This window comes from Echinops telfairi, unplaced genomic scaffold, assembly GCF_000313985.2.
Source record: "Echinops telfairi isolate 266 unplaced genomic scaffold, ASM31398v2 ScPeMD7_7423;HRSCAF=8461, whole genome shotgun sequence".
In the NCBI taxonomy this organism is placed as follows: Eukaryota; Metazoa; Chordata; class Mammalia; order Afrosoricida; family Tenrecidae; genus Echinops; species Echinops telfairi.
This window is the reverse complement of record NW_022111323.1, coordinates 4,950,911-4,959,374: the sequence shown is the minus strand read 5'-3', so window position 1 is coordinate 4,959,374 and position 8,464 is coordinate 4,950,911. Positions and strand designations below refer to the sequence as shown.

The following is an 8,464-nucleotide window of genomic DNA, read 5'->3' as shown; positions in this document are numbered from 1 at the left end:
GCACTCCAGGCCGGGAGGGACAGCTCCTGGACAGTCTTGAAGGCCAGCAAACAGACCCAGGATTTTTGTATATTTCTTCTCTTTTTCTTTCTTTTTTGTTAAATTTTTAAAAAATTTTTCTTATTTATTTACTATCTTCATTTTTAAAAATCAGTTTGGGCTATGTCATAGTCGGTGTACCTACCTATATAGGAAAGGGATGGGAGGCATACACGAGGAGAGAGCAGCAGGACCAACGGTCCAGGGAGACCAGGGGGGTGAAGGCAAAGGGGGAAGTGGGACGGTGAGCAGGCTGCGCCATGGACAGGGGAACCACTGGGTTGTTGGAGTCAATAACAAGGAGGAGATAGGGAATCCAAGGCAGGGGGTCGGGGCGGGTGGGGGGTGGGGGCAGAGCAACACCAAAGTAGCTAAGAGGAGGTATCAAGAGGTGGAAATAAGGGGAAAGTGACAGTGGGGCAGGACGGTGGTAAAAGGAAACAGATGAAGGACCAAGGAAACAAAGCAATGGATACAGGTATAAATATAGTGACGTACATGTGTAAATGCATTAATCCACAAAAAATAGAGATATTGGCCTATGTACATATATTTATACGGCAATACACTGAGGTAAGGGATGGATTTTGGGCCTCTGCCCATAACCTCCCTCAATACAAGAACACTGTGTTCTAACCAATTGGCAGTCTGAGATGTTCACCCTGCCGAAACAATCGCTGAAGAAAAAATGGGTACATAAGCAAATGTGGTGAAGAAGGCAATGGTGCCCCACTATTAAAATATATAGAGTCTGGGGTATTAATGGCTTGAAGTTACACAATCCACCATTCAGCAGTGACACAGCAAGTCTACATGGTAGAAGCACACCACCAGTGCGATCATGAGGGACTGCTTAAAAGGCATCAGCAGACACATAACAAACAAAACACATATTGCTGACAATGAGGGGGCCTGGAGCAGAGATCCAATGCCCATCTGTAGACAGTGGAACAATCTCCCCACAGAGGGGCCGCAGGGAATGGATGAGTCACCATGGTGCAGTAAAGCATCGATGAGACACACTATATTCCTCTGTTTCCTTGAGGCTTCCTCACCCCCCACTACCATGACCCCAGTGCAGCTTCTCAATTCAGACTAGACCAGAATATGTACACAGGTAAATAAAGGGATGGGAGCTCACGACACACAGAATCCAGGAATAGGGATGGGAATAGTGATACCAGAAGGGTATGGGGAAGAGGGAGAGAGAAAGGGAGAAAAGGTAAACTGATCTCAATGATCCACACATAACCATAAGCCCGTCTACAGGGGGAAGAACAACAGAAAACATGGGGGAAGGGAGACAGCGGTCGTGTGAGAGATGAAAATAATAACAATGTAAAACCTATCAGGGGATTATGAGGGTTGGGAGGAGGGGGGCAAGAGCTGACACCAAGGATTCAGTAGAAAGTAAATGTCTAGAAAAGATTGAGGGCAACATATGTATAAACATGCCCGATTCAATTGATGTATGGATTGTGATAAGAGTTGTATGAGCCCCCAATAAAGTGATTTTAAAAAAAAACCCAAAATCTGCATAAAAGCATGCTGAAAAACTTGGCTTATACACGAGTATATATGGTAAACAGCTCAATAAAGTAAGTCACATGAATTTTTTGGTTTCCTAATGAACTATACTGTAGTCCATTAAGTGTGAACTGTCATTGTGAATTCTGCAACATTGTGAGAATGACCAAAATGTGACAGAGACATGAAGTAAGCACATGCTCTTAGAAAAATGCCACCTATGGACTTGCTTATCTGAGGGTTGCCACAAACCTTCAATTTGTAAAAAACCTAAGATCTGCTTTTTAGAACAGAATAAAGTGAAGTACAATTTTAAAAAAAGGAAAGGAAACGTTACTGAAAAGACAAGAAAGGATGAAAAGATCAAAGTTGATGTCAAAAGAGACTCTGATACGTTTTTTAATCAGAGTTGATAAGGAAAATGGAAGAAGTAAGGAATTCAAAGGTCTGAATAGAAAATTTCAAAGAGCAGCTCGAGAAGAGAAAGTAAAAGATTATAATAAAATGTAAAATGACCTAGAATTAGAAAAAAAACAAACAAACAAAACACAGCATATCTTAAAATGAAATAATTCAAGGGGAAAAAATTCAAGCCTCAAGTTGCAATCTGAAAGACTCTCTGAGTAAAATATTGAATGATGCAGGAAGCACCAAAAGATGATGGGAAAAATATACAGCATCCCTGTACTAAAAAGAACTAATTCCACCATTTCAGAAAATAGATATGAGCAAGAACCAATGGTGCTGAAGGAAGTTCAAGCTACACTAAAAGCATTAGTCTAAAACAGGGATCCAGGAATTGATGAAATACCAGTTGACATATTTCAAAAAGCTGATGAAACACTGGAAGCAGTTACTCATCTATGTCAGGAAAGTGGGAAAGCCAACTCACTGAAAGATCCATATTTCTGCCTATTCCAAAGAACGGTGACCCAGCAAAATGATTGAATTAAAGAACATTATCTTTGAAATCATATACAAGAAAAAAATTCTGAGAATGATCCATAGTGGTACAGTAGTATATCAACAGGAAAACTGCTAGACATGCAGGTTTGATTCAGAAGAGGACATGGTGTCATGTGGATCTTGGATGAAAGCAGAGAATACCAGGAAGATGTTTACTTGTGTTTTATTGATTATGCCAAGACATTTAGCTGTGTGGATCATAACAAACCACAGATAAACTAGAGGAGAATGGGAATTCCAGAACATTTCATTGTGCTCATGTGGAGTTTGTACATGGATCAAGAAGAAGTTGTGCGAGCACAACAAGGAAATGCTGCATGCTTTCAAATCAGAAAAGGTGTGTCAAGGTTGTGTCCTCTCACAGTACTTATTCAATATGTATGCTGAGACAAAAATCTGAGAAGTTGGAGGATATGAAGAATAAAGTAGCATCTGGATTGGATGAAAGCTTATTAATATGCAGATGACACAACCTTGCTTGCTGTAAAGAAGACCAAAATCCTCATCACTGGACCAAGAGGTAGCATCATGGAGAAAAGGTTGAAATTGTCAAGCACTTTGTCTTGCATGGATCCACAATTATTGCTCATGAAGCAGAATCAAGAGATCAAAAGATAAGTTGCATTAGGTAAATCGACTGCACACGTCTTTAAAAAAAGACTTGAAAAGCAAGGATGTTACTTTGAGGACTAAGGTGTGAGGGACCCAAGTCATAATAATTTCAATGGCTTCAAATGCATTGGACATTGAATACATAAGAATGAAGAAGAATCCATGGATTTGAATATTGTGCTGGAGAAAAATGTTGAAAGTTCCATGGAATTCTAAAAGGACAATTTAGTCTGTCTTAGAAGAAGGTATGGCCAGAGTTCTCGTTTTTGGCAAATATGGCAATGCTTAATCTTACATGCTTTTGATATATTATCAAGAAATTCCAGCCCTGGAGAACATCTTGCTTGTAAAGTGGAGGGGCAGCAAAAAAAAGAGGAAGGTCCTCAACAAGATAGATTGACAATGGTTTCAACAATGGGCTCAAACATAGGAACAATTGTGAATTGGTGTAGACCTGGACATTGTTTCATTTTGTTTTGTTGTTAATAGGGCCGCTATGGACCAGAATTAACAACATGACACCAAACAAGAACAAAGGATGGCAGTGGGAGACAAAAATCCATTTCCAATGTACCTGCATGTCTATAGTTGAAGAATGTGAATAGCCTTGGAGAAGGGCCAGGGTTGTCCCTGGTGTCAGCACGGAGGAAATATTTGAGGTGAGAAAATTAATCCAGAGATATGAGATGATTAATATGGCTGTCAAATAATAAACAAGGGAAGATCTCCACAGCAACTACCAGAAATATTCCACTGGAAGGGATATCCTGCCTTTGTGGCAGCAAGAAATTCGACTTATAGCTAAGTTGGTCCAAGTTTCTTAAAGTGGGATAGCACCAATGCCTGCTGACAGACTCCTCTTTGCCAGTGATCAGTATCACAAGTTGTTACTTTGTGATCCTTGCTCCTCCATGGCACAGCCAAACCAGCCAGATCTCTTACATTTCTGGCTTCTGGAAGACAAATTACATAGGCAGTTTAGTGCAGACATAATAAATACCCAAGTTTAATTTTTAGCCATTTCCCCCTTCTTCCTTCTTCCAGCTTGGATATTTGGTGTCCTCTCCTCTACTTGCCCCTCCAGCCCCATGCAGCATACATGCACACAAAATAACCTTATACAAAGAGCATGAATCCCCACCCACGAGGCAATTTTTTTACTTTGTTTTATTTTCTTCGGCTTTTGTACTTTTATTCTATTACAATACTCTAATTATGTTGTTGGAGTTATTTCCCACTTCTTCTAGTGCACTCTTCCAGTGTGATCCCATCCTCCTAAGAATACTCATTCCCTACAGGGAGAAATGGGCAATCTTGTTTATCCTACACAGCAAACTCAAAGGGCTTTTTCCCATTTGGAGTGCACTGACACGTCCACTGTCATGTTGCCATAGCAATAGAAATTCAGCACCCATATCCTGGGCACACCAAATTATTTGTCCTCTTCTCCCTGCGCAACAACTTGTTATCTTTTTCTGCTCTCTTTATTTTTCCTCATGAAACATATTTCCATGGAGCTTATTAATTCTGATTACCTTTCTTAAAATAGATTTCCCATTTTCTTGTAAATTTGTTGGCCTATCCAGACAACCGCTTATCATTACTATAATTACTTCTCTTTTATGCTATCTCTTCTTCCAGCTTACTTTCCCCACTTACCCAGCTCTCTCTCTTTTCTCCATTTCATTACTAGTAGACCTTACCCACATCACTAGAAAAAGCCAATTTCCTCTACAAGACCTAGCAGATCACATACAACTCATAACTCTACCACAATGCTGAGGAAACATAAAACCAAAATATAAAATCAAGAAAAACAAACACAAACAAAATTCATCAAAACCTAATGGAGTACCCTAAAGAAGAGGCCATGATCCCACCAGAAACAGAGTTTAGGTCAAAAAATGTGGAGAACTCTCGAGGAAAATGGAACAAATTGAGAAAATAAAATTCTTAAGCCTAAAGGAATCCAAGAAGATAAACAATGAGATAACAGAATTAGAAAATATAGTAAAAGGTTCAAGGAATATAATGGAAGAAGAAGAAAATCAAATCAGTGAGTTTGAAAATATTTATTCTGACTACAATGCATGAGAGAAGCAAATAAAAAGCAAACGAATCAGAAGACAGCCTAAGACTAATGTGGGATACTATCAAGAGAAACTACATATGTCTCATCAGTAACCTGGAATAAAAACAAAAACTCTACAGAGAAAATACTATGATAAATAGTAAAAGAAAATTTCCCAAACATCACAAAGCAGGAAAAATAACTATTCAAAAAATAGAGAGAACTTCAAATTCTTCAATTTCAAGACAAAAGAGAGAATCCTCAAGGCAGATAAAGAAAAAAAGAACAATCACCTACAAATGAAAACCAATAAGGTTAAACTTGGACTATTCAGCAGAAGCTATTCAGACAATAAGACAATGAAATGATGCATATAAAAGTCTCGGGGGAAAAATCTTGCCAATCACTAATCCTACATCCAGCAAAATTATCCCTCAAATACTAGGGAAAGATAAAGGTATTTCAAAACAAGAAAACCTAAAGGAATTCATTAAAGTAAGACCAGCATTATACATACCAGATCACTATAAACAGAGGCAAACAGCAGGCAAACCCAAAGGCGTCACACAGCACACCGCCACCCAGAAATCAATGCAATGAAAACCATGTTCTAAACAACACTGAATCAGAGGAGGGAAAAAAAGACAAATAAACCACATGCAGAGAAAGATACCAAATATAAACACAGCAAAATAACAGCAGCAAACCCACAGAGATCAATAATGACACTAAATGTCAATGGATTAAAGGCACCAATCAAAAGACAGAGAGAAACAGGTTGGACTAGGCCCCCATACCAGCTACATGGACAACTGCCCCTCCCCGCAGAAGAATTTACTTTAGAGGACGGCACTGAAGCTGCAGCTAGGGGAGAGGGACATGTCAAGCAGAGCACATGGGAGCAAATGAATGGGGAGGAACAGAGAGTGGAGCACATTTTGGCCCACCAGCCCTGGTGAACAATATCCCTGCTCCAAATACCTAATGCGCAGAGTGGACCACATGGTTGACCCCACTATGAGACACGACGTCCCTCACTGACCCATGGCCCTATGTGGGTCAACACTGGAGACTCAGTGTCGGGATTGGCCTGGTCTGACCCTGCGACCCCATGCAAAACACAAAAGGCATGCAGCAGAGCAGCAAAGGCAGCAGAGCAGGGAGCTCCCGAGGGAGCACAAAGGATAGACTTTGGGGATAGAGCGTGGGAGAAGGGAGCTATCAGACAGTGTAAGATATGACAAAATAATAATAATTTATAAATTATTAAGGGTTCATGAGGGAGGGGAAGGGAGAGGGAGGGGAAAATGAGCTGATATCAAGGGCTCAAGTAGAAAGAAAATGTTTTGAGAATGATGATGGCAACAAATGTACAAATGTGCTTGACACAATGTATGTATGTATGGATTGTGATAAGAGTTGTATTAGCCCCCAATAAAATGATTTTTTTTAAAAAAAGAAAACAAGGCTCAACTATACGCTGCCCATAAGAGACACATTTTACCATGCTACCTTAATGGTGGGCACGTCCTGGCTGATCCTCTCAGGAGCATACATAATGCTGAAAAGAGAGGCAAGTGCCAATGTCTTATCAGGCCATGCTCCAAAGTCATCGTTCAGTTCCTAACTGTGATGATGAAGCAGGACCACATTGGCTAATTTAAAATCATTGATGACCACAGAGATGGGAAAATTGTTGTGAACCTCATGGGCAGATAAAACAAGTGTGGAGTGTTAGCCCTAGATTTGATGTGCAGCTCAAAAATCTAAAAAAGTGACAGAATAACTTGCACCCGTGCCACCAGTTTGGTTCCATTGTGCTGACAACCTCCGTTGGCATCATGGGCCATGATAAAGCAAGGCAAAAATACACAGGAGGAAAAATCCTGGGTTTCTTTTTCAATGTAATGCACTGAAACAAGCAAAATGCCTTGTGTGTGTGTGTGTGTGTGTGTGTGTGAGAGAGAGAAATTTTAACTCGAAGACAAAAATGGACTAAAAATCAAAGGAAAACAAAAATCTGCCAAGCCAATGACAGCCAATAAAAAGTCCAGTGGGGCAATATTAATCTTTGATAAAATAGACTTGAAGACAAAGAACATAATGAAAGACCAGAATGGACACTACATAATGATTAAAGGAGCAATATACTAGGAACATATAACCTTAGTAAATGAAATATCCTTGAAACACATCAATTGAATGCTCATATAGTTGAAAACAAATAATAGCTCTAGAATAATAGTAGGAGACTTTAAACTCTCCACTCTCGAGGAAATACAAATCATCAGGAAGAAAACTCAGTAAAGAAACAGAAGAGTTAAACAAAACAATCAAGAAGCTTCAACTCCCACCACCCCACTCAATGACAATACAGTGTACATTCTGCTATAGTGCATACAGTACATACACTAGAATAGAGCATATATTAGGCCACAAAGCAAACCTAAACAAATAAAAAAAACAATAAGATCCTATTTGCTCAGATAAAAATGCTGTAAAACTGGAAAAGCAGAATAGAAAGAACAAGAACATAAAGACCAAAACAAGTAGACTGAACAATATACTACATAAAAAAATGATTGGGTAATAGATAAAAAATTTGGAGGAACTTAAATTTCTTGAAACAAGTGAGAATTATAACACATCATACCAGAACCTTTGGGACATAGAAAAAGCAGTTACCAGAGTCCGCTACTAGAAAGATAAACGCAAAGACTCCGGTAGGATTCTGCTCTCATGTCATGTAAACTTCTAATTTTCTCTCCAAAGCAGCATGTAGAAAGCCTGTATACCATAAATGAACCATACATCACTCCTGTATCAGTACACCTTAAAAACTACTTCAATAGAGGATACTTCACCTCAGTTAGGGTCAGTTTTTCAAGATGGGTGGTGGGAAGGAAAAGCCCATTTATTTGGTACCATACAACACTGTGCTAAGGTCACCACCCAAAACAGTCCTACAAGAATGGTAAGCAAACCTTAGTGGAAACTCAAGTCAAGGAGGAGGCACAGGAGTATATACCTCTCAGAAAAGGCAATTACATTTCTGTTGGTGGCTAAATGGGGAAGAACAATGGAAAAATGCTTAACAATACTTATATAGAATCCAAACAGCCCAGTACAAGGCAAAGTGACAAAAGAGAACACAATGCTGACAACGAAGAAAACCAATGACCCAGAAAAAATAAATTAATTAAAAAAAACCACAGAAAATGAAAAGAAATTTAAAATGAAAGAAAAACC

At 39.2% G+C, this 8,464-nt stretch overlaps 1 pseudogene; it reads left to right on the top strand.

Annotated features, from left to right (window-relative positions):
• The first annotated feature begins 6,674 nt into the window (after window positions 1-6,674).
• On the top strand, window positions 6,675-7,131 carry LOC123522551 (annotated as a pseudogene).
• The last annotated feature ends 1,333 nt before the right edge of the window (window positions 7,132-8,464 follow it).